Raw genomic sequence first — 25285 nt, 5'->3', positions numbered from 1 at the left:
AGTGTCACTCATATTCGTTAAAATGTCACTCATAATTACACTAAAATTATGACAATGTCACACTGAAATCTTGTCAGCTATGTGTAATGATACTACGTACCCTCAAAGAGAACATAATCAAAAGTAGTGGCCATCTTTGAAGTGCAGCATGTTGGAAGGAGGTCACAGAAATCAGTAGGAAAAAATGTTAACACAGGGAAATATTTAGCGAATTTTGTCACAGACGCATCATATTGAATGTGTATTCAAATTCATCGTCTTGCAAAAAAAAATGTTTAAAAATATCAATAAAGCAAAATATTGAGGAAGCGTTCAATAGAACTATATCTGCATATTCAATGTATAAAAGTCAATGATCTTAATTCTACTGATTTGAACAACGTAGTGTAATTTGGCGACTGTTTTTCAAGTGAACATGTTTGTATGAATTGCTTCCTATTGTCCTGTTTTTATTTTTATTTCTATAAGACGTTGCGCTTGCGCACGTGTAGAATTTTCTGTCACCCCTTTTATGCGCATGCGTGCTGGGTTTGGAATGGTTTGAAGGTTTTAGTTTTACTTCTTTGAATCGTCTTTGACGGCTGTGGCACGGTCTAGCTAAGGATACAGACTTGGGGTAGGTGGAACGGTTACACCCATCATAGTCTGTTGTGCGTTATTTAAAGCTTTTTGAAACGATGTGTGGGATGAATTCACAGCTGTCCGCAGCCCCTGTCTGGTTTACTGTATGTCGGTAACTGATTGTTCACAGAGTAAACATCCATCTGTGCTTTTGGGGATACTTTCATGACAAGGATGCTGTCGACAAATAATACTTTATAGCGCACCACTGGTATTCGTGTACTACCCTAACGCCCTTCTCCTTTGCTTGCGACCGCTTAAGGTGTTGACACACATTGACTGTTCATTACTAATGCTTAAGTATGTAATCCATGACTCATACATTCCTCGCAGTCTCGCGAATCTATTCAGTTTGCACTCCACTTTCTTTGGGAAACATCATGCAATCAATGTCTTATGCATTTTGTAATTACGGAAGTCTCTGCCGGCAGCTCAGTCAGTGGTGGGGCGTGGAATTGCTAACACAGCTTCTGTCTCTTATTATACCGGTCCAAATATACTTATTCTAACTTTTTTTACCAGTTTTCTATGGTCCTTTTATTTCACCTTGTGAAAGTGTCAAACTAGATAAAGAGTAATTCTAAACCTTTTTTTAAGTAAAGGGACAATCGAGATACAGAGCAGTCGGGGGAGAGAAGGCAGGAGCCTTTGTGTGAGTGATTTAAAAAACAAAATAATAATAATATAGACATAAGTTTCACAGGAGACTACAACCGCTGGTGGCGATTGAAACATTAGGGCGACCGTCTAGGGTGTTGTAAATGATAACTAGCAATTTCATGCATTGTAAACAGGCTCTGGCAATGTATACAATAAGAGACATTTTGACTAGTGATGTAGTAAAAAGGGTTACGTGGACCGGGCTGGATAATTTGGCAATAGATATGAGTGAAGAAGATTGTTTGCTGAGAGAGTTGTTATGTTGATCTTCATGTGGAGAAGCAGTTATCAGAGGATCGGTTTGTTTATGATAATGGAGAGCGGGAGTGATAAGTGTACTTTTTAGGTGCTGGTTAAGTGACCTTAATAGGTCTTCAAAGTACTGTACTTTGATTCTTCGAGGGTCGTTGTGAGGGTATTCAGTGCACTGTATTATCATCAAGTTGCTTAGGTGTGTGTTGTTTCATTTATTTTTGCAGCTAAGAGCATATCGAAGTCTACTTATCATGTGAATGCTAGTCTGCCCAAACTTGGCTAAAACTAGCACGATTGCGGCATAAGATTTAAGTTTGCTCACTTTAGTTTGATAAATGAATATGGACCATTTGAAGTGTTGATTCTGTTAAGAAAGGATGATCTGCAATGGTGCAGCTGTGTTGAGGCTTAGAATAGCTATATGTTATTCCATGTTATGGAGTTTAAGGATTAATTCAGTTTGTTTATTCAGGGTTGCTGTTGGGTATGCCAGTGAGGGGAGAGAACCTCATTTTCGGTCTCGCATATCAGACAGCACAAGCTGTCAGTTTGTAAAAAGACCTATTGTCAGCTTACAGAGAGCTTAGAGCCTGCCCATTGTTTGGCTTTACTGAAAATCTGACTTGATTGTTTTTAATTTGTTGGCTTGTGTTGATTTTCTTTAGTCTTCTTGTGTTTGACCCTATTCCGGAGAATGTACTCTTGCATCCTTCAATTGCTTACTTTTCAAGCACAATTTTGTATTTTTTTGGATAAGCACTCAATGAGATTGCATGTATTTTACAGCTGTTCGTTCCCCATCACATACTTCTCTCCACCTACTGCACCACGTATTGCTCTTAGTTGCCCATGTGCTTCTCCCTGCCCCTTCCCCATTTCTCTCAGTTGCTCCCTGCCGGCCTCTGCGTGGGCTCCCTGCCGGCCTCCCTCCGCCACCAAGACTTTGTGCTGTTACCCCCGCCACCTGCGCACTCTGTGCCTGGTTTCCCCTGCCACCTGCGCCCTCTGTGCCGGTACCCCGTCACCTGCGCCCTCTGTGCCGGTACCCCCGTCACCTGAAATGAAAAGATTTTTTTTTTTTTTAAAGCAGCACATTTTTGAGCTATTTAACATTTTGTACAGATCTAACTCGAGAAACCAAAATAAAAAAATCTTGTCATTTTGTAGGCATGCATGGTGCACACAGTTTTTAGCTGTACAGCATGAATAAAAACTATTGGCACAGACAATATGTCTAAATGGCATAACCTATTGGTCTTGCCAGTGCTTGGTTTCCGGGCATCATCTGCTTTTTGATTAAAGGATGATTATGAGTTGGAATGATCACCCAACCTGACATGGTCTTCCAGCTCCCTTAGGACGTGGTCTTTGGCGTACGCAGCGGGTCGGCCACTGACCTGACCATTAGCAATGGTTTCCAATCCACTCTGGGTGGCCAAATATTGCAGCGCACTGCCTTTGGTTATATCTATCTGTGACTGGTCCCATGACTTGGAATCCTACAATAGGGGTCTGCACTGGACCTAACCAACCCTGGGGGACTAGATAGCCATACAGTACACGACATTCGGCCATGCGCTTAGGAGTTTTATCATAGGGCCTGGCCTCTCTTTCTCTTAACGAGTAAAGAGTGTCCTATGGTTACACTTAACCACATATAGGGAGCAAAAAAGGGGGGGTAGAAAAACGGCCTGATTTAGGACGTTTAAAGAAAGCCCTCACTCACCACCTGGTGATGACATGCTCCATCATTGGGCTCCACCTCCATCATTGGGCTCCACCAAAGAGACCGAGTGTCTCTTTGGTGTGCTACAACGCCAGATCGGCTGCGTAGCAGGTTGGTGAGAATTAGGGCGTGTTGGTGCAAACTAAGCTGATGAGTGGTGAGGGTATAAAAATAGTCTGTAGTGTATCAAAAGGAATTTTATTCTATGATCACTAAAGACATTATTTTAAAATCTATGTGTATGGAAGCAGTCCACATTTAGTTGAGTGGTAGTTTCCTAAATATCAGTCGACATGTTTCTTGCCACGAAACGGTGTAAATTTACAGGGCAATTCTTCGGGACTAAAAAGTGTATTAAACCCTGGTGGTATGGACGCGCTAAGGCCCACCCTTATCTAGGGACGTGAAAGTGAAAAATAATGAGAAACAGTGAAAAAGTGCAACAAATTAGGAAGAAAGGAAAGTCTCCCTAATCACTCCTGGTTTAGGAGGCTTCAACTTTGCGGTTTCTGCACCTGAAAATAAGGGGACAAAGACATACATGTAGAACAAGACATACATTTAGTATTTGTTCTGATGGTAACCGTAAGTCTATGGTGCTCCAAATGTGGTTCAGAGACAGTAGTGGTGCGAAATAATCATATAGTTATCACCACCTTAGCCCCTGGGTTTTTAGCTACTATTCAGAGGGAAGTGCTACGTGCTATTTGTGGTACAAGCTAGGTGTGTAGGTTTAATAAAAAAGGAAGGTTCCGATTAGCGATCAAATTAATGGTACAGATGGATCGCGTCAATAAATAAGTTAAAAATGTCTCACTTTGTTAGTGTTACGGAAGAGCACCATGGGTCACAGGAGGGGGGTGGGAACGTAATTGGCACACCCTGCGCGTTTGTCAGAAAGGGGAGGAAAACATAGAGTGAGTCATTGACATTAGAATCGGTACTTAGCTTTGTGATGAGCCGATCGTTAATCATAAGTACTACTCACGCCCTCGACGCTCGGCACCCTCAGTGTACCTGCATCACCCTCTACTGGACCCGAAGATGTGGAAGCGGGACCCAGACGCCGTATATGTATCATCGGCAGCGAGGCAAGGATCGTTTCCGGGATAGGTGTGGTCAAAGGAGGGGCCAGAGGTGACGCCATAGCGTGAGCCAATCACCGTCAAGTGACAATATAGTCACATGATCGGTATCTCATTGCTTAGCAACCGGGAGCGTCTAGATGGTTTACTAGCCCGCGGTATTTTAGAGACGCTGATGCTAGAGAAAAGGTGTTGATACCGGTAGGGGGATAGAAAGGGCGTGATGGTTATGACGCGCCCTAGCACATAAGCAGACCGCTTTAATGATTATTGTTGAGGTTATAAATTACAGTCCCCCAACGAAACCAAGGTCCTTGAAAAAGGCCTTGGATTTGTCCCGACCACCCACCCAGATAAATTCAAGCTCCATTGCGAGCTTGCTGCATTCTTCAGAAAGCTCAAACTTAAGGCATTCTTTGAATGGAAAGAGTACCCCAATGAAATCACAAGAAAAGGTGACACTGGATTAAGACTCAGTTCCATGTTTACCCCTCCACCCCACACAGTCCCAGCAGCTATAACTGCCTTTGAACAGGCAGTGCTTCTGGACCTTGAAACTTGCCAAGACCCCTCAACCTACTACAATTTCAGCACCGCGGAATTCCACGCACTGCAGGCTCTGCAAAACGACCAAAGCATCACAATTAAGCCAGCTGATAAGGGTGGAGGTCTGGTAATACAAAATACAGCTGACTATGAAAGAGCTTGCCAAATCCTTTTTGGATGATAAGAAAAAGTATCTCCCGTTACTTAGAGACCCAACAGATGATCTTCGAACTCGACCAGTAACCTAGTCAGGCGAGCCGAAGAAGATGGAGAAATCTCCAAGAATGAGGCTGACTTTCTGAGCACTAATGAAAGCAAAGTCCCTTACTTCTATACACTACAAAAAACGTATAAGAACCGAATGCCCCCCCCAGGCCGACCACTTGTGTCTGGCACAGGCTCTTTGCTTGAGCCTCTATCACGCTTCTGTGACTATTACCTGAAACCAATTGTCCAGAGCACTCCAGCCTACCTGAAGGACACTAAGAACCTCCTCCAGGTGCTCCAAGACCTCGACCTCACAGGATATACAGTAACTTTGGTCACACTCGACATCGAGAGCTTGTATACCAGTATCCCTCGGGACGATACCATCGAGGTCTTGAATACTGCTCTCAACTCAGTTACCTGGGAGTTTCAAACATCAAAAGATTTCATTTTGAAGTGCGCTACACTAGCACTGAAAGAACTTTTTCTCTTACAAAGGTAACCTCTTCTTACAATGCACTGGAACTTCAATGGGCAGCACATTTACCCCCAGTGTAGCGGGCCTCTATGTTGCCGATTTTGAGGCTAAACTTGTCCTACACCCGGAATGCCCCTTCGCTGTGTCCTTAAAGATCTGGAGACGCTACATTGACGACGTCCTGGTAATATGGACCGGCAATGACTAACAGCTACAGGCTTTCCTGACCTGGATCAATACTCTAGACCCAAACTTGAAATTTACTTTTGCAACCAGCAAAACTGAGGCAACTTTTTTGGATGTGACAATCCGTCACTGGGACCCACCTCCTTCTTTAACTCCCTGTTCTCTTCTCCTGTGCCGATCTGCTGTTCTCTTTCATCCGCCTCCTTCTTTAACTCTGTTCTCTTCTCCTGTGCTGATCTGCTGCTCTCTTCCACCCCACCTCCTTCTTTAACTCCCTGTTCATTTCTCCAGTGCTGATCTGCTGCTCTCTTCCACCCGCCTCCTTCTTTAACTCCATGTTCTATTCTCCTGTGATAATCTTTAAGCTATCTTCCATCCGCCTACTTCTCTAACTCCCTGTCCTCTTCTCCTGTGCTGATCTGCTGTTCTCTTTCACCCGCCTCCTTCTCTAACTCACTTTTCTCTTCTCCTGTGCTGATCTGCTGTTCTCTTTCACCCGCCTCCTTCTCTAACTCACTTTTCTCTTCTCTTGTGCCGATCTGCTGTTCTTTCACCCGCCCCCTTCTCTAACTCACTGTTCTCTTCTCCTGTGCTAATGTTGTTCTCTTCCACCCGCTTCCTTACTTAACTCCCTGTTCTCTCCCCATGTGCTGATCTGCTCCTCTCTTCCACCCACCTCCTTCTTTAACTCCCTGTTCTCTTCTCCTGTGCTGATCTGCTCTCTTCCACCCCACCTCCTTCTTTAACTCCCTGTTCTCTTCTCCTGTGCTGATCTTCTGCTCTCTAAAACCCGCCTCCTTCTTTAACTCCCTGTTAATTTCTCTTGTGCTGATCTGCTGTTCTCTTCCACCCACATCCTTCTTTAACTGCATGTTCTCTTCTCCTGTGCTGATCTGCTGCTTTTTTCCACCGCTTCCTTATTTACCTCCATGTTCTCTTCACCTGAGCTAATCTGCTGCTCTCAAACACCCTGCCTCTTTCTTAAACTCTGTTCTTTTCTCCTGTGCTAATTTGCTATTCTCTTCCAACTGCCTCCTTCTTGAACTCCCTGTTCTCTTCTCTTCTACTGTGCTGATCTGCTGCTCTCTTCCACCCACCTCCTTCTTCAACTCCCTGTTCTGTTCTCCCATCCTGATCTGCTGCTCTTTACTTCACCGCCCCCTTCTCCAAACCCCCCTTCTCTTCTCCTGTGCTGATCTGCTGATCTCTTCAACACGCATCCTTCTTTAACTCCCTGTTCTCTTATAATATGCTGATCTGCTGCTCTCTTCCACATACATCCTTCTTGAACCGCACACACACATACATACAACCACGCACACACTACCACACACATCTATCGCCCTACCTCTATCTATCTATCACCCTCACTCTAGCTATCGTTCCCCCTTCCTCTAGCTATCTATCGCCATCACTCTATCTATCGCACAACAAGAGCATCACTCAGGGGCACCACAGCATCACTCAGGGGCACCACAGCATCACTCAGGGGCACCACAGCGTCACTCAGGGGCACCCCAACATCACTAGCGCTACCACAGCATCACTGAACGCCACAGCATCACTTGTCGCCACCACAACATCACTCCGCGCCACCACAGCATCAATCTGTGCAACCATTCAACAACTGGTTCAAATATGTTCTCTCAATGTTTCAAGCTTTATTACAAATGTCACAAAAAGATGTTAATATTTCCCTTCTGTTCTTGGATTTTCGTTGCAATAAAACACACTGAACATAATCTTCACACAAGTTATTTACAAAAGTTTAAGCTATTGCCATTATAAATTACAATAACTTTTATTTAAGTATTAATTATTTTTAAAAATTAAAAGCCATTGTTATTTGTAATATCAATACTTCTAAGTCACGTAAATACAACACATATTGCATTACAAATGCTACAGGTGTCACATTTACGAAAGTTAAAACTATTGGCATTGTAAATGACAAAGCTATTAATTTCGCTATTTTCAAAACCAGCACATAAATACAAAATGTGTCATTTACAATACCAATAGCTCAAACTTTCCTAATGCGAGACCTATTGCATTGCAACTGCTTGTTTCTATTTGGTTTAGCACTCCAAGAGTGAATGTGTTCTCTATTGTGTGCTTTTACTGCGAATATGCACCCTGTGCTATGTTTGTCTCCCTTGTGTGCTGCTCACTCTTGTGTTTTTCTACCAGCCAAACTCCCCTGAGCGCCTTGCTGCTCTCTTCTACGTGTCTTGCTTTTCCACTCCTCTCCACTGACTAATTAATCCTACGCACTGCTGCTCCCCATCCGCTTATACCCTGCCTCGACATCCTTTTTAAAAATAAATTTCTTATATAATTTGGATTGCCAGGAAGCAAATTGCAGCCTGCCTCTCCGCTATTCAAAAGTGCTTGTTACATTTCATTAACATTTTCTAGAATTATTTTAAATGTAAGGCTCCACCTTGGATTTGTAAATGAAAACAAAATGTAATTGTGCTTGTACGCACCTTCATTGCAGCTTTTTCATTTCTTTCTTTTTCATTTTTTAAATCTTGTCCGATACAGCACCGCATCGGCAAACGCCATTGGCAAAGCCAATAGGACAAAAAGTCCTGACCTTTTGGTTTTGCCAATGCTTGTTGGAACAAAGGCATCTCAAGGCACCTACAATTTGGTTTTTCGGCTGAAATTCGAGGGCATGCAGTAGTTCGTAAATAACCTAACCAAATTAGCAAACCTCTATTTTAGGAGGCGATCACTGAGGCTTAAAAGACACCTGTGCATAAAATGGTCTAATGTGTCCAAGAAAGGTAGGACTTTAATATGGAAAGGACTTCCTTTAACACCATTTACCCATTAGTGTTAGAGCTATGGATGCTTATGTATCTTTGTATCACATCACCATCTAATACAACTTCACAAAACCTTTTTTTAATGCTCATGTCGAGCATCATTTATCAAATCACTTCAGCACAAGGCAGAGCTAGAGATTGTGGTTTACTAGTACGTGTGTTACTACAAACTCAGACCAATAGCTCAAGAGTGACATTTACCATACTCCAGTTAAATTCATAACATGGAGTGTTTTCCTGGTTACTCTTATGAATGTGTCTTTTTTGGAGTCAGCAGCTGTTTCTTTCTTATGAACCTAAATGTGATACTACGTTCATGCTGACTTTGTGCCAATGGAGCACTTAAATGTATTTGTTACTAAGTGCTTTTGTATTTACAAGTCTTTCTACGCCTTTTTTGAATTTGCACCACAGTGTTTTCTTGCTAGTGCCCGCAGATGTATCACCAGTGGTGATATACACATAAAAGCAATTTTGAAACTAAGTGTAATTTTGTTCCAAAAAGTGATCTGTTCTCCTGCAATTGTTTCTTCACTAATTCTGCACTTTACGTGGTTAGGGCTATTCGGTGTGTTTTCTGCTAAGTTAATCTAAATTTGGTTTGTGCCTCCAAAAATGTGTCCAGATTTCTGCCTGTTGTGATTTAGCAACTAAATGTGATTTAGCTTCCAACTATACCACAATCATAGTTACTGTGAATCCTAATACAGTTTTGCACATTAATGCAATTTGTGTTCCTAAGTGTTTTCCACACACATTTTCTTCTAAAAATCACCGCCTTCGCCGATGATATCGCCATATATACCACCGATCTGGTACAAGCTATACCTAACATAATTAAGGAAGCTAGTGATTTTGGCGATATTTCGGGTTATCGGTTAAATGTCAATAAAACTCAAGTGATAGTGAATTATCAACCCCTACATCCGATAATAGGCTTATGCCCTAATGCCACCTATTTAGGGGTGAAACTGACTTCCAACATCGATAAAATTATCCCATTAAACAATGATCCCTTACTTAAAGATATCACATCCACCCTTAAAAATTGGCATAAAATACCACTCAGCTTGATCGGACGCATTAATACAATCAAAATTAAAATAATACCGAAAATACTTTACCTGTTTAGGTCCATCCCGCTACAACTGAACAAATCATACATTAAGAGGATAGAAAGCATTTGTAGCAACTATATCTGGGGATACAAAAAAGCCCGTAGGTCAATGACGGCACTGAAACTATCAACTGAAAAAGGGGGATTAAATTTCCCGGATTTAAAAATCCATTTTTTTGCCACTTTCATCCAACGCATACGTAGCCTTTTGTCTAAAGAAACCCCCCTATTCTACCACCAATTTTTGCTAGGGCCACAAAGCAGTCAGTTTTTATTTCGGGTACATGACCCAAACTACTACAAGAGAGTCAAATTCAAGACCGCCAGAGCTATCAAAAGAATTTGGGATCAAATTATGGACACTGCAGAAGGTGCATGTATGTCATTTTTAGGGCTCGCCTTTCCTATTCCGCAGGAATAGGAAAAGAGCCATAATGCAGCCAAACCATACTTCAGGCCAAGCAAGGGCTCTCCAGCGGATTTTCAAAAGTGCACGCCTCGTGGAAGAGCATGCCCGAGCCTTCCCACTGCCAGCAGCATTTGGCTCATCAAAGGCTTTGCTGCCCCGTCACTTATTCACGGCCGCAGGCCGTGCCTCCCTGTGCGTCACTTATTCACGGCCGCAGGCCGTGCCTCCCTTCTACTTCCCCTGCTCTCTTCCCCCAGTGCTTGTTTGGTAAATGTTCCTCTTGCTCTGGTCCTGAGTTGCGTTTATGCTCCGTCTGCTATAAAGAAGGCATGCACTCTGCACTGCCTGTCATTAGAGATACTTGGAAACATGTCACCGCTCATTTCGGTAGATTGCCCTCGATTGAGCCAGCCAGTCCTGCTAAAATAGAGCTATGCGCTCTTTCTATCTGTTCTGGATCTTCCTAAACTCAGACTAGTGACCTTTGCTCTCCAACTAAAACGGATGTGCGTATATTGATCCCTTTACTCTTCAGCGATTACCCTGAATCGCCTTGCAGGCCGTTCTGCTCATAGCTTCTTTTGTGTGCAGATTTTATGTAACGCGAACTCGACCCGCAGGTATTGGAGCGCTTCACACTGCTCATAGATTCTTTTGTGTGCAGATTTTATATAACGCGAACTCGACCCGCAGGTATTGGAGCGCTTCACATGAGCACCAGTTATGTTACACAAGGACACTTTCTTTGTGTGGTAGGCGCAGGGAGATAAAGTGATTTGATCAGAATCACAGGATGCTGAGCCCACGCCGAGGCTCCAACTCTGTTCCCCAGCAGCATTTGGCACATCAAAGGCTTCGCTGCCCCGTCCCCCGCCGTCACTTATTCACGGCCGCAGGCCTGCCTCCTCTTGCTGTCTGTAGTTTCTTTCACCCCCGCCGTCGTCCTGCTGTCCGTGGTAACTCTCACTCATTGCATCTGTTGCATATGTTTAAACTTGCTGTTATATCGGCCCTTGTGTAGCACAAGCAACGGACTCCAACCTCTCAACGTGAAAATTAGTACAGAAGGTAAGATAGCTCAGAAGAGGAACGTTGACAACAGAGAAGTGTCACAGACTCAACTCAGCCGTTCACCCTCATGAGGATGATGAAAGGAGTGCCCATAGTTATTTTCATAGCTTTCAAGATGTCATGTTTTGATGCCATGCCACATACCACTCACTTGAAATCATTTGCAATTTCTGCCAGGTATTGGAGCGCTTCACATGAGCACCAGTTATGTTACACAAGGACACTTTAATTGTGTGGTAGGCGCAGGGAGATAAAGTGATTTGATCAGAATCACAGGATGCCCGCCCCTCGCCGTCACTTATTCAAGGCCGCAGGCCGTGCCTCCCTTCTACATCCCCTGCTCTCTTCCCCCAGTGCTTGTTTGGTAAATGTTCCTCTTGCTCTGGTCCGGAGTTGTGTTTATGCTCCATCTGCTATAAAGAATGCATGCACTCTGCGCTGCCTGTCATTAGAGATACTTGGAAACATGTCACCGCTCATTTCGGTAGATTGCCCTCGATTGAGCCAGCCAGCCAGTCCTGCTAAAATAGAGCTATGCGCTCTTTCTATCTGTTCTGGATCTTCCCAAACTCAGACTAGTGACCTTTGCTCTCCAACTAAAACGGATGTGCGTATATTGATCCCTTTACTCTTCAGCGATTACCCTGAATCGCCTTGCAGCCCGTTCTGCTCATAGCTTCTTTTGTGTGCGGATTTTATATAACGCAAACTCGACCCGCAGGTATTGGAGCGCTTCACATGAGCACCAGTTATGTTACACAAGGACTCTTTCATTGTGTGGTAGGCGCAGGGAGATAAAGTGATTTGATCAGAATCACAGGATGCTGAGCCCACGCCGAGGCTCCAACTCTGTTCCCCAGCAGCATTTGGCACATCAAAGGCTTCGCTGCCCCGCCCCCCGCCGTCACTTATTCACGGCCGCAGGCCTGCCCTCCTCTTGCTGTCTGTAGTTCCTTTCACCCCGCCGTCGTCCTCGTGTCCATGGTAACTCTCACTCATTGCTTCTGTTGCATATGTTCAAACTTGCTGTTATATCGGCCCTTGTGTAGCACAAGCAACTGATTACAAATGCTATAGGTGTCACATTTCCACAAGTTAACACTATTAGCATTGTAAATGACAAAGTTATTAATTTCCAAAATTTCAAAACAAAAAAATAAATAATAAATTTGTCATTTACAATACTAATCCCTCAAACTTTACTAATGCGAGCCATATTGCATTGCAAATGCTTGTTCTTTTTATATTTACATGCATTCCTGTGTATATTTATCAACTAAGGTACTGTACGTAACCTTGCTTTAAGTGTGATATTGCACCTCTTTTGCTGTACTAAAATACTCTATGCTGTATAGCTATTTTTGAGCTGAACAATGGTTAGTTAGTATGTGCCGATAATTTTTGATTCATGCTTTTTACTTTACTTGCTGATTATGCCTGTGTTAGTCAACTTGTGATGTGTTTCTCTAAATGGGTCCATTGTTAGTTTACAGCAACATGATCCAATTTTAAAACACTCCTATTTCTATTTGAACACCTGTTCCTATTTGTATACGTATACCACCTACCTCTGTGTTATCAGCAAACTGCGACCTTCAGGATGATGTGTTGCAGACTTTATAACAAAAAAATTAGCAGTACCTTTTTTTGAAGACCCCCTTTTCAAAGTTGCTCTCTGTAATTTCCACATATGTCTGCTAGTTCCACTTTTATTATGAAGTTTGCGGCAGATTTTACTGCACCAGTCATGTCACAATTTATTTGGTAATTTTATGTGTTTTTAAAATTGAGGAGCATGGTGGTAGGATATTTTTTTGACAGCTGTATTTCTCAACAAGCATTTGCAATGCAATAGGCCTCGCATTTGCAAGAGTTGGAGCTATTGGAATTGTAAATGACAATGCCTTTTATTCATTTGTTTTTAAAACCTGTAAACAGTGCATAAACACGCGCTTTGTACGTATAGTCCTTGCTTACGAAAAGCAAGGCTGGCAATAAAAGAGACTGCCAGCCTTGCTTCTCATTAGCATCGACTATAAGTACAAAGTGCTTGTTTGCACACAGCTTGCAGGTTTAAATAAAAGGCATTGTCATTTACAATGCCAATAGCTCAAACTTTCGCAAATGCGAGACCTTTGCATTACAAATGTTTGTTAATTCTGTGATATCTTGACATCTTAATGTCATGTTTTCTTTGTGCTTAGTGATGGCACACAGTTGATTTCTCTTCTCACCTCAATGAACACAAAACACCCTTGCAGAGAAAAATAACTTTATTACCATAACAAAAAATATAAGCACAGTGTCAATCTCTGTGCAAATGGGAAGGTCATGGTGCAATTTTCATATAATAACTCCATATCTTCACCACACCCTGAGAGACCTAACATTTTTGGTATCGTGCCTGCCGTCTCAAGACACATATAGCGTATCCTACAGTCTCTTTGTTGTCACCCACACTGCTCCGGACTGCATCATTCCTAAACAATAGCTTAGTACAAAGCTACTCCTAAACTGACCTAAGACTGAACTCTTGTTAATCACCAAAATATTGTCAAGAACAAGACCCACAGCCTTCTGGTAGATAGCCTGCCTTAAAGAACCATCTCCCTCATGCAACCAACCTCCTAGTTTAGTCCTGCTGCGCCAAAGAAGCAACACAAAAGCTGACTCTCCATAGAAGGGGTAGGCCTGGCCAAAATGTAAATCATGCCTGATAATTTGGGGAATTTCGTGTTACTCTTGTTACTCGAAATTCCTGAAATGACACCATTATGCCACTTCACATAATTGCATGCCATTCATGGAAAAAGTTGATTGCAAACACACAGGAACAACAGAATGCGAGTGGTGTCTTGCCTTTTTCGTGGTGGATTTATTTAAATGTGTCCTCCAAGATTTGAGAGGAAATATTTTAGCACTAAAATATAATTGAAAATGAAGGATTCGCATTTTGAGCAATTTTGCCATAATGTCTCATAATTACGCTGAAAACAATTTATGCAAATTTCGCACAGCCCTAAGAAGGCATGGTTAGCATGAGATGTGTCTACTCCCTCCCACACTTCATTAAAGCCACTCACTACTAATCAGAGCACACATTTCTGATCACCTTTCTAAAATGGGTTTGCTTGACCTCAAACTGATGCTGGATTATCTGCATAAGAGAATACAAAGTCTACAAATAACAGTCTAAATATTTCTCTTCCATAAGCATTCTCGTCCCAGGGATTGCTCTCCTAACATCACCTGTCACTAACACACCTACTCACGCAGACCCCAACATGGACAGCAATCCCTACGCACAGTTATACCTCTGTGCTTATCCTAAACTGTCTTCATTGTTTCCTCGGGATGAGATGTTCTGGGGAAGGAGTACGGTCTGTTGTCTAAGCAGCTAAAGAGCCAATGTTTTCAAAGCTTTTAATGATTTATGAAGCATTTTTCTGCAGCTTAACAGCAATTGGACACCCCTTCTTTTCATTTATCAGTCACTGATCAGCGCACTATTGCAATGTACAAAACATGAAGGCTACGAGTTCCATAGCCGTTCACCCCAGGTTTTGTGGTGGAGCGTGCCCACAGGACACTAGGCCCGAGACCTAACCCTGGCCTTCCCCCCCCCAGACCCATCATCGCCCGGATAATGAACTTCCGGGACACAGACACCACGCTACGGATGGCCAGAGAGAAAGATGAACTTATCTGGCAAGGCTCTAAACTGTCCATATACCCTGATTTCACCACTATGGTGCAGGATGCCTGGAGAAAGTTCCAGGGTGTCAAGGCCACTCTACGGAACCTGGGACTGAAATATGCGATGCTGTACCCCGCCAGACTGCGTGCAGACATTAATGGACGCCCCCGAATATTTGAAAACCCATCGGAGGTGCAGGACTTCTGTCACACCTACAAGCAAAACAACAAGGGCTCTCCGGGCGGTGTCTCTTCCCCTCCCCTACTGAGCGGATCTGAAGCTAGTGCAGACTTATTCTCCACGTCTGACCCTGGATGAAATAATATCCTTTTTGATTTGGTCACCGAATGTGTCCTCGATAGCATTTCTTAATATGTTGTCATTATTTACTCATTGGTTACTGCACTCTGGATGGCAAATGTCCCCCTAATTGGTGTACACCGTTGAACTATGGTTATTATATGTTTCGTACCCCTAAAATTTACATTTGATGTAACAATAGTATGTTATTGGGTACTGTGGGCTGTTTTTAGCAATAGGATGTTGCCTCACCGGATGGTCGGGAAGGCTGGGATTAGGGGTGGTGGGATGGGAACTGTTTAAATTGCATTGCACACAATTCGGAATTGTTATGATAATAGCTTTGTTAGCAGAGTACGAGCCTAGGCGGCACTTCATTATTGAGTTTATTCCGCAGCCCTGGCAAAAGTAGGGCACGCGACTGGTCCATCCCCTCTTACCCTGGCCACATGGAATGTCAGAGGCTTAAACAACACTCGGAAGAGGAAACAGGTTCTACATTATTTAAATCGAAATGCCGTAGACCTAGCGCTGTTGCTAGAAACCCACCTTTCACTGGGAGATCGTTCTCGGTTTGCGGCTGCCTGGGGCCCAAACTGCTATTTCACTAACTATAGTAATTACGCCAGAGGCACAGCTATTTTGATTCACAAGCGACTGCCCTTCAAATGCCACTCAGTCCTACAGGACGACTCTGGTAGGTTTGTTATTGTGGTGGGCACCCTTTTTTATTACAAGATTGCATTAGGATGTCTCTTTGGCCCCAACACTGACTTCCCAGAATTTTTCCATGACTTGTACGCAAAATTACTGCAATTGGGCCCCATCCCCCTGTTGATTGGAGGGGATTTTAATGTTACCTTTGATCCACACTCGATAGCACCTCCATGGCTCCTGATCCGAAGCCTAGAGCACGCAAAGCCCTGCACTGCGTGTGACCGCCTCTCATTACTGGACATGGGGCGCACGCGAGACCCAAACCACGTTACACATACACCCTACACAGGCGCAAGTAACACCTGGACCCGACTACTGGCTGGCCACTCCCGAATTCTCCAGTTGGTTTCATAATATATAAATGTTGCCCAGGTCTTACTCCGACCACTCTCCTGTGCTGTTAAGGTTGCGCGTCCCCCGCCCTGAAGGGTATGAGAGACAATGGAGATTTCCGTCACGAGCACTAACAGACGAGCACTTTAGAGAAGCACTACATGTCGCCATTGAAACTTATTTTGATATCAACACAGGGTCAGTAAACTCGGAGGCAGTGCTGTGGGAGGGCTTCAAACCATACTTGAGAGGTGGGTGCATTTCACAGAGCGCTGGGACACTTGGGGATCTACGGATCTCCTTGTCCCGAATGGAGTCGGGCCTGACCATATTGGACACTGCACATCAGGCAACTCCCGACCCTGGGTATGAAACCAAGAGAGCAGCCCTCCTCCTGCAATACAGGGAGTCGGCCGACAGGGAGATTTTGTATATGGGTAAATACCATAAGGCCAGAGTATATTGAGAGGGGGAGCGGCCTGGCAGAGTCTTAGCCCAGATGCTTCGACCACCATATGCAAAGGCATATATCACGGAGCTGCGTGCGGAAACAGGACATACCCTTACAGATCCTGTGCTGATACAGAGATAATTCCTATCATATTTTAAACTGTTATACACTACTAAGCTAGGAACTGACCAATCTGCTCAGGAGAATAACTCTCAGAGATAGCACTGGTTTATTTGGAAAAATTTATGCAAGACTTTTTGACAGAACCCATTACCGCCGACAGCATACATGAAGAAATTTAAACATTGAACACATCCACCGCCCCGGGCCTAGATGGCTACACTCCTGAATTTTATAAAGCATATAAGGAACTATTAACCCCACACTTACTGGATATGTATGCAGAGGCCCTAGAATCCCAGCAGCTTCCTCCCACTCTAAGAGAAGCTGTGATAATATTACTCCCGAAGCCCGGTAAGGATCTCCTCCACTGTAGTTCCTATAGATCGCTGTCATTTCTGAATTTGGAATATAAAATCCTAGCGAAAGCATTGGCGTGCCGATTATCCCTCCTCATGGAGTCCATAATTTTCCCGGCCCGATCGGGATTGGTACCACATAGATCGACCGCCTTAAACCTCCGTACCCTGTTTAATATTCTACATAGAATACCCCAAGACACCTCCGCAGCGGCAATTTTATTAGACACCGAGAAGGCATTCGATTCCCTAGGCTGGCCCATTTTTCCTCTCCGTGATGCAGCGTATGGGTATGCCCCACGGATTTATCGCCACCACAGCGTTACTCCACACACGACCCACAGCCAGACTGCGGTTAAATGGGACCCTGTCTGCTCCCTGTGCTCTAGCACGCGGGACGCGCCAGGGCTGCCCCCTCTCCCCTTTATTATTTATTTTGGCAAGGGACCCGTTGATTAGACATTTCCAAGACAAACCCCTCCAAAGAGGATTGGTGATCCGGACAGGCCCTTTACTAGTTTTCCTGTATGCAGACAACACAATTGTGTATGTCTATGACCCCCAGACTAACCTAGATGCACTACTCGGGGAGATCTAAGATTTGGCAATTTTTCTGGCCTGAAAATTAATTGTGGTAAATCAATTATCTTCCCGCACACTGAGGGAATGAATCAGTGTACCATGGAGTTCCCATTGGACTGGTGTACCGATTCTGTGAAATATTTGGGAATCCACGTTCATCGTGATGTGGAACAGACTGTGCGCCGGAACTACGGAGTGGCGATCTCCCAACTGTAGATGCGCGTTGCATCCTGGCTTAAAATTCCACTCTCTATGGCAGGCCGCGTAGCCTTAATAAAAATGGTAGTCCTTCCTAGATTTTTGTATCTATTTCAGAATATCCCAATCCCCCTAACTGCTAAATTCTTATGCACATTACGGTCCTTGCTGATTAAATTAGTTTGGGGTGACAGGACGCCCAGAGTGCGGTGGCAGGTCATGACTCTACCATACGAAAGTGGTGGGTTTGCTGTACCTGATCTCCGTCTATACTATTTTGCTGTGCAAGCCAGCTTCGCACACTCTTGGTACCACCCAGATGCTAGAATTACTTATCTCCGCCCCGAATCAGACATTGTTTTTCCTGGCGCATTAGCCTCTGTGATCCCCTCGGGAATTCCCAGTGATCCAAAAATCATACAACCTGTTTATACTACCAGTTGGACGTGGCAGAAACTAAATAAACTTGCACGGGGGAGCGCTCTGTACTCCTCCTCACTTCCCGTATTGAACCCCCCTACATACCCATTACTTCTGAGAGAATAGTTCAACAGACCTGCGCTAAATGCAATTTCCACACAATAGGAGACCTCTTCCCTGATGGTCATATCTTTGACTCGGAAGAAACACCCGCACTTTCAGAGGCCTCGTTCATGGACAAGTTTATATTGGCCAGGTTACGCGCAGCACTCGTGCCAAGTTCCCAGACTACCCGTTGGAGCCGCCCTCCTTCCCCCCACTAACATTGGCAATAACCAGCGACAAAGGGCTACACCTTACATCACAACTTTACAAGGCCTGCTCCGATGAGATACCAGTAGACGACTCGAAAATACGCTCTGCATGGGAGTCGGATTTAGGCATATCAATCACAGATGAACAGTGGGTGGCATGCTGCAGGGTCACAGGGACGGTGTCATTCAACAGTAAACATCGACTCATACATTTTAAATTTCTCCGTAGGTTATACGCTACACCCGCCAGAACGCATAGGATAGACCCCTCCAGACCAAACGCATGTCGACGTTGCCAAGCACCACAGGCAGGCTTTGCACATTTGGCATGGAGCTGTCCACGAGTCCACGAGTACTGGGAAGAAGTGCACCGGCTCCTCAGTGTAATGATCCAAACCCTGTTGCAGCGGATCCCAGAAATTGCATTGTTGGGGTATACAGTGCAAATCCCGTTGAAAGTCTGCAGATTCGCTGCTATTGCTTTGCTACTAGCCAAACGAGAGGTTGCGATATGCTGGGGTGGTAGGAAAGTGCCAACAGCAATGGGATGGGTACGAAGTATGATAACTTGTACAACGCACAACGATACATATGCTACCACCAGTCCTACATCCTCCAGACCTAAAGATGTTTGGGGGCCTCTCCGTAAATATCTGGCCTCGCAGCAGCTATCTTCCGCTACACAACGAAGCCAGGGTATGGAGCCAGTGGGGATAAGCTGAGTAGGATAGTACATTTGAACTCATATTCTTACATGCTTGGAACAATTTAATTCAGACAATTATCCATATGCTGGATAATCTATGTGTTCTGGACACTTTAAGGGGATGACCCTTACGTACAAGATGTTTTTGATTATCACATTGTGTTATGCCCGGGATGAACGGCTATATTTTCTGCGGAGAATGTAAAGTACTGCCATTATTGAGATGGACCTGCTATATATAATTACTGGTGTATGTGCTCTGCTTTGTTTTTCTGAAAATCTGCAAAATAAAGTTTAAAAAGGCTACGAGTTACATAAATTGCCTTGAAAATGTTCTTCCATTGCTGTAATTAAGGAAAAAGTAGAATGGAACATTAGTCGAAAAGTAGTTGTACTTCACTTCTTGTTCTTGGCTCGAAGGCCGACTCTAAATTGCTTAAGACTTTTCAGTATACCCACATCTCCAGTGTTGTTGCTGTCTTGGTATGCTTCTTTAATTATATTATTAATGGCTCTACAGCCTGTTCTAGGAAAGGACAAATGTGCTATTCTGTTGACTCTTCATGTACATTAATGACGATACCATGCAAAGTTACTTATCTGGAACAGAAGTTATCCTTCATGGGTATGCTTCATTAAGAAATTAAATGAATACATGAATAAGTCCTCTTTCCTCCATCCCGGAGCAGCCACTGTAATGGAAGCTCAGAGAAGGATTTTAGTTTTCATTCAATAGACAGTTCAAAATGAACTGAGCTACCTTAGGGTGACGGCACAGCTTTACCTCTTATGTGAAACTTCAAGCCGGTAAAAGTTTCCTTTCATTTTTCAAGGGGTAGAAATGAAAAGTTGCTTTGGAAGCAAAGGATGTTGTGTCTCTCAAACCTGTTTCTACTTTTTTTAATGACATTGAAAAAAAGTTTTTCTTATGCAGTTTTTTAAAACATGCTTTATTTTGAGACACCTTTTCCTCACTGTTTCAAAGTGTTACCAGATCTTGCACTTAGGCAGAGAAATTTCAGTGTTAATGAATTTATTGAAGATATTCAAATTCCAGAACTAATTGTTACAAATAAATCACTTTTTTAGCCTCTAATATTTGAACACGGTTATAATTGGTGCAGTAGTATATGAAAGACATGGTTATGCTGCCTGTATTTATCTGGATCAATCAAATGGAGAATTGTAAGTGCGCTACTTACCCGTGAGGGGTTCAAGGCTCTGTGGGGGAGGTGGTGGGGGTATATCAAACAACTGATAACATCTTGTCAGCGCTGCAATAACTTTGGTACTTTTTATAGCAACAGTTTGGAGTAATCTTTTGACAAATTGGCAATAGGAATGGGATACAAACTCACATGATACTGGTTGTAATGAAGTGAGATTGTTTTGAGAAAGTAACTCTCAATGGATGATGAACTTGTGATGAGATGAGGCAGGTGATACCCCCAGAAAAATTGAGAGGTATGTTTTTGGATGTTTGGTATAAAGGACATTTAGGGGTCATCATAACCACATTTAGAGCTAAGAGTGGGTTCTGGTGACCTTGGCTAGATATAGAAATAAAACAAAAGTTAAGGAATTGTGTAGAGTATAGCAATTTGGACAAGTTACGCTGAGGCCACTATTTGTTGTCTTGAGTGGCACCTATATGCCATGGGAAAGGATTGACCTTATGGACCAAATCCAAGAAAATTGTGGTGATTGGAAGTACATAGTTGTATTAGTTTAATCGAAATGACCAGAGCTGGAACTAGTAAGGAAGGCAGATATGGGAGTTCTCTGAAGATTTATTGTAACAAACTATTCTTAAGAGCCTTACCCAAGTGTCCAGTTAGTGACTATATTTCAGAATTTCATTTGGAATGTAAGGGAAATGTTGTGAAGTGGAATGGTACTGGACACAGGAGGATATCTGTGTATCACCCTGGTGGCAACAGTTGGGTGGCACAATTTGTTATGTTATGCAGCACTTGTAACGCGCACGGATACACTGGAGTCTCCCGGCGTGAAAGCCAGCTACAGGAGACAGAAAGAGGAGTGGGAAAGGAGCTGTGTATTAGTTAAAAAGCAAGGTCTTTAACTGCTTTTTAAACAGCCTTAGGTCTTGAGTGTTTCGCAGTTCGTAGGGGATGGCGTTCCAAGCATTGGCTGCCCTAAAAGAAAGGAAGCTACCCCCTGTTCGAGCAAGGCGAAAACGGGGGATAACTGCGAGGCATTGGGCTGTTGATCCCAAATGCCTTTGGAGCACATAGAAATCAAAGCATCTCCTAAGATAAGAAGGCCCGGATTTGTATAGGGCGCCGTGGGCAATGGTAAGGGCATTAAACAGAACATGCTGCACCACAGGGAGCCAATGCAAATCCCGGAGATGTTGCTTTGTACTTGATCTACCAGAAATGCCCAGCAGCACTCTCGCGGACGCAATTTGAATAGTCGGCAGCTTTTTTAGCTGAGAACCGGGAAGGCCAATATGTAATGCATTGGTGTAATCTATGCGAGACAAGATGAGGGCACGAGTCACCATTTCCTTCGCTGATCTGGGCAGCAGTGGTAGAAAGTGATTTCAGTGTACCAAAGCACACTCCGGTTAATTTTTTTTATCTGCAGTGAGCATCTGAGGTCCTCACTGAACCAGACCCCCAGATTCGTCACCAGACTGCCCATTGAGTTAGGCCTGGGATAGTCCACAGGCCAAAGATCTTCCCTGAAATTGGGAGGGACATAACCATATAGAAGAACCTCAGACTTGTCCTTGTTTCATTTGAGCTGAGCCCTTGTGTGCCTGTTAAAGACTGCTGAGGGGCAATTTTTGGCTAAGTCTGGAGACAAATCTTTTTCCTTCCATGTAAAGAGGAGCTGAGTATCATCAGCATAAGCTATGATCTTAGCTCCCAGCTTCTCCGCCAAATAGATTAAAGGTGTGATGTATAGGTTGAAGAGAAGGGGGCTCAAAGTTGATCCTTGAGGGACTCCCGTGATCACCTTTCTTGGTGCCGAAGAAAACTGGGGCAGCCATACCTGCTGTGTTCGATCCTCTAAAAAGTATTTAATCCAATCCCACGCAGAACCAGAGATTCCAATATTAGAGAGACGGGCCAACAGTTGACGGTGTGGCACCGCATCGAAGGCTGTAGAGGTCCAATAAAATCAGGGCCACCCTGCCGCCTACATCTAGGTATTCTCTCATAGCTTCTAACATCTCAACAAGGGCAGTCTCAGTACTGTATGTGGCCCTAAATCCCGACTGGGCTGGGTGGAGGGCACCAGAGGTCTCCACAAAAATGGAGAGTTGTTTGTGGAGTACCTTCTCACACACCTTCACCACTGCCAGGAGGAGTGAGATGGGTCTGTAGCTTACTAGCGTAGCAGGGTTTAAGGAGGGCTTTTTCAACAGCAGCAGGAGTAGTTTAGCCTGTTTCCACTCAGGTGGAACAGTGGCTGTTTGAAGCAATATATTAATAATATTAACTTCGGGGTTGACCTCCTCCGCATCTGCTGCTAACTGCCTAGCTAAACATGGATCGGCTGGGGAACCCGATTTGAGAATGGACAGTGAATTCCGCAAGGGAATGCGTGAGAAACCGGTCAGGGAGATAGGGACTGAATTGTCAAAGTAATTAGGCAATTGTCCAAGCATAATTGGTTAAATTGGGAGCTTGTGGTGTGGAAGATTATTTTGATGCACAGGGTTACTCCTTTTGAAACCACAGATTTTAGAACTTTTGTAATAATGTGATGAAGAGCTACTTTTTTTCTAAGGACATTTTAGGCTGGATTTCTATATGAAGATAATTTTATTGATCAACTGAAGTGGTTAGAGAGAACATGTTTGGATCTGCAGGAATCACACGACAAGATATGCCAGGCATATGAATTTATTTATGCTAAAAAAAAAAATAGGGGAGAACGAAATTAAATGTAAACCAATATTCTGTATCCTTTTGGGGAATCCTTTTTGCTTCTCCTTGTGGCTTTGGCTTGTTCTCCACTGGTTCCCAATTTCCAGTCAGGAGGGACGGCACCTAAAGCAAAAGAAGGAAACTGACAAAAAGTCAGTGCGATGAGCAATGGCTGAAATGAGGGCAAGGGAGTGAGGAAAAGAATGCACCCGTTGCAGAGGACAGGGTGAAGAAGGTAAGAGACTGCCACCGTAGGTACAGATGAACTACCCTCTCCGACTACACGGAGTTCCTGACGGGTTTTCTCACTCTAGACCCCGCCCGCCCCCCACATCCCAGGTACCGGGCACGTACCAGGGCAAGCCACGTTCCTCTAGGAACGCGGCTGGGCGATTCGCAAGGTTGTTGGTTTTCTGGCTCACCTCCGAGACGTTCACTGACAAAGTCCCGGTGCAGGAAGTCTGCTTCCCTCCTCCTCCGTCCACAAAGATGGTGAGCGTTCTCTCTCGACCTTCTGTTTAAGTCATGGCTCTCTGGTCTCCTTCTTCGGCGTGTTCTCCTTTCTCTGGCACGTTGCGCTCCCATTTCCAGGGGCGGGTCTTAAATCCAACTCTGCTTCCGGGATAGCGGATTTAAAGATCCCGCAATGTTGTTCGTCCTGATCCTCATCAACATACCTGTTGTCACATAGCGATACCGGGGGCTGGAAAGACAATAACAGTGCAGGCCAGTGAGCCAGAGTCCCTTTGTTGTCCTTTGATTCCGGGTCAACGGGACCAGATCCTGACATACCCCACCCCTAGATTCTTACCGATCGGGGAGATATGGTATGCGAGATAGGAAGTCTGCATTGGAAATATGGTCACCTTTCCCATGTCTGACCACAAAGGAGTAGGGCTGGAGGGATGGGAACCACATCATGACTCTAGGGTTGTTTCCTTTGTTCCTACTCATCCACGTTAATGGGGTGTTATCAGTGTAAAGGATGAAATGCTTTCCCTCCAGGTAGTACCCAAGTTTGTCTATTGCCCACTTGACTGCTAGGCATTCTTTCTCAATCAAAGGTAGTGTTGTTCCCTCAGGAAGAGTTTCTGGCTGATGCACAACATGGGTCGTTCAAGGCCTTTCTGGTCTGTTGGGAAAGATCCACCCCTAGGCCTACATCTGAAGCATCGTTCTGCAAGATAAGGGGCCTGGAGTAGTCGGCGGAGATTAGGATCGGACTGCTGGTTATGGCCACTTTCAGTTATTCAAAAGCCCTGAGGGCTGGTTCTGGGGGACTTAAAACGGTTTTCCGTTTGATGTCTTTTTAGGTCGAGCTAATATCCGGTCTGCTGAAGGCATACCGGAAGTCCGAGAATTATTGTTTCTTAGTGTGGCAGCTTAAACCCGCCTCCCTCCTCGTCTCTCCTCCATTGGCTGGCTTCCTAAACGGAGGCCAGCCATTGGAGGAGAGAGCCGTCACTCCGATTTAGCCCCGTCTCTTTCGGATTCGGGGGCGTAAGTTTTGCTGTTCTTTAGCTCGTGACGTCGTCAGTCACTCAGGACAGCAAAACACGCCCCCGAATCCGAAATTTTTCGGAGCTTTGGGCCGCCATTTTTTTTTTATCGTCTGCCGGTGAGGATCGTCATTTCTCGTAGCGCTTTCCGTTCATCGTGGCTGCCCATGCCGCACTTGTGCCAATTCTCGTGCCACCCCTCCTTGAAGCGCAAGAAGAGAGGGAGAGAGGAGCCGGTGCCCGTGCCTAACGGTGGGCGGGGCCGGCTGGGACAAAGAAGAGCCTTGTGGGCTCAATTTCCACTTCCCCCAGGCGGGAGGAAGCTGTACTCCAGCTCGCGGGCAGCGCTGCGCAGCTCCGGTCTCAGGAGCGGACCAGGCCAGAGATCAGCACCAGCGGGGGCTCTCCTGTGTAAAAAGAGTCCGCTCCCCGCCTGCAGCTTACCTGGCGCGTGACTGACCGGGCTGCGCACGAGACCTCTGTCAGCCCCAC

The 25285-nt window shown here is 44.5% G+C and overlaps 1 protein-coding gene across 1 annotated transcript in view; it reads left to right on the top strand.

Annotated features, from left to right (window-relative positions):
• The first annotated feature begins 504 nt into the window (after window positions 1-504).
• Window positions 505-25285, top strand: part of LOC147733683 (CDC42 small effector protein 2-B-like) — a 194431-nt gene continuing 169650 nt past the window's right edge. The window contains exon 1 of the mRNA XM_086958255.1: window positions 505-616. The gene's annotated coding sequence lies outside the window, so the exon portion shown is untranslated. The remainder of the gene's footprint in view (window positions 617-25285) is intronic.

The sequence above is a fragment of the Lissotriton vulgaris genome, chromosome 2_1 (genome assembly GCF_964263255.1).
Source record: "Lissotriton vulgaris chromosome 2_1, aLisVul1.2, whole genome shotgun sequence".
NCBI classification, from domain to species: Eukaryota; Metazoa; Chordata; class Amphibia; order Caudata; family Salamandridae; genus Lissotriton; species Lissotriton vulgaris.
Note: the sequence above shows the minus strand (reverse complement) of the source record. Positions and strands in the feature narration are given on the sequence as shown.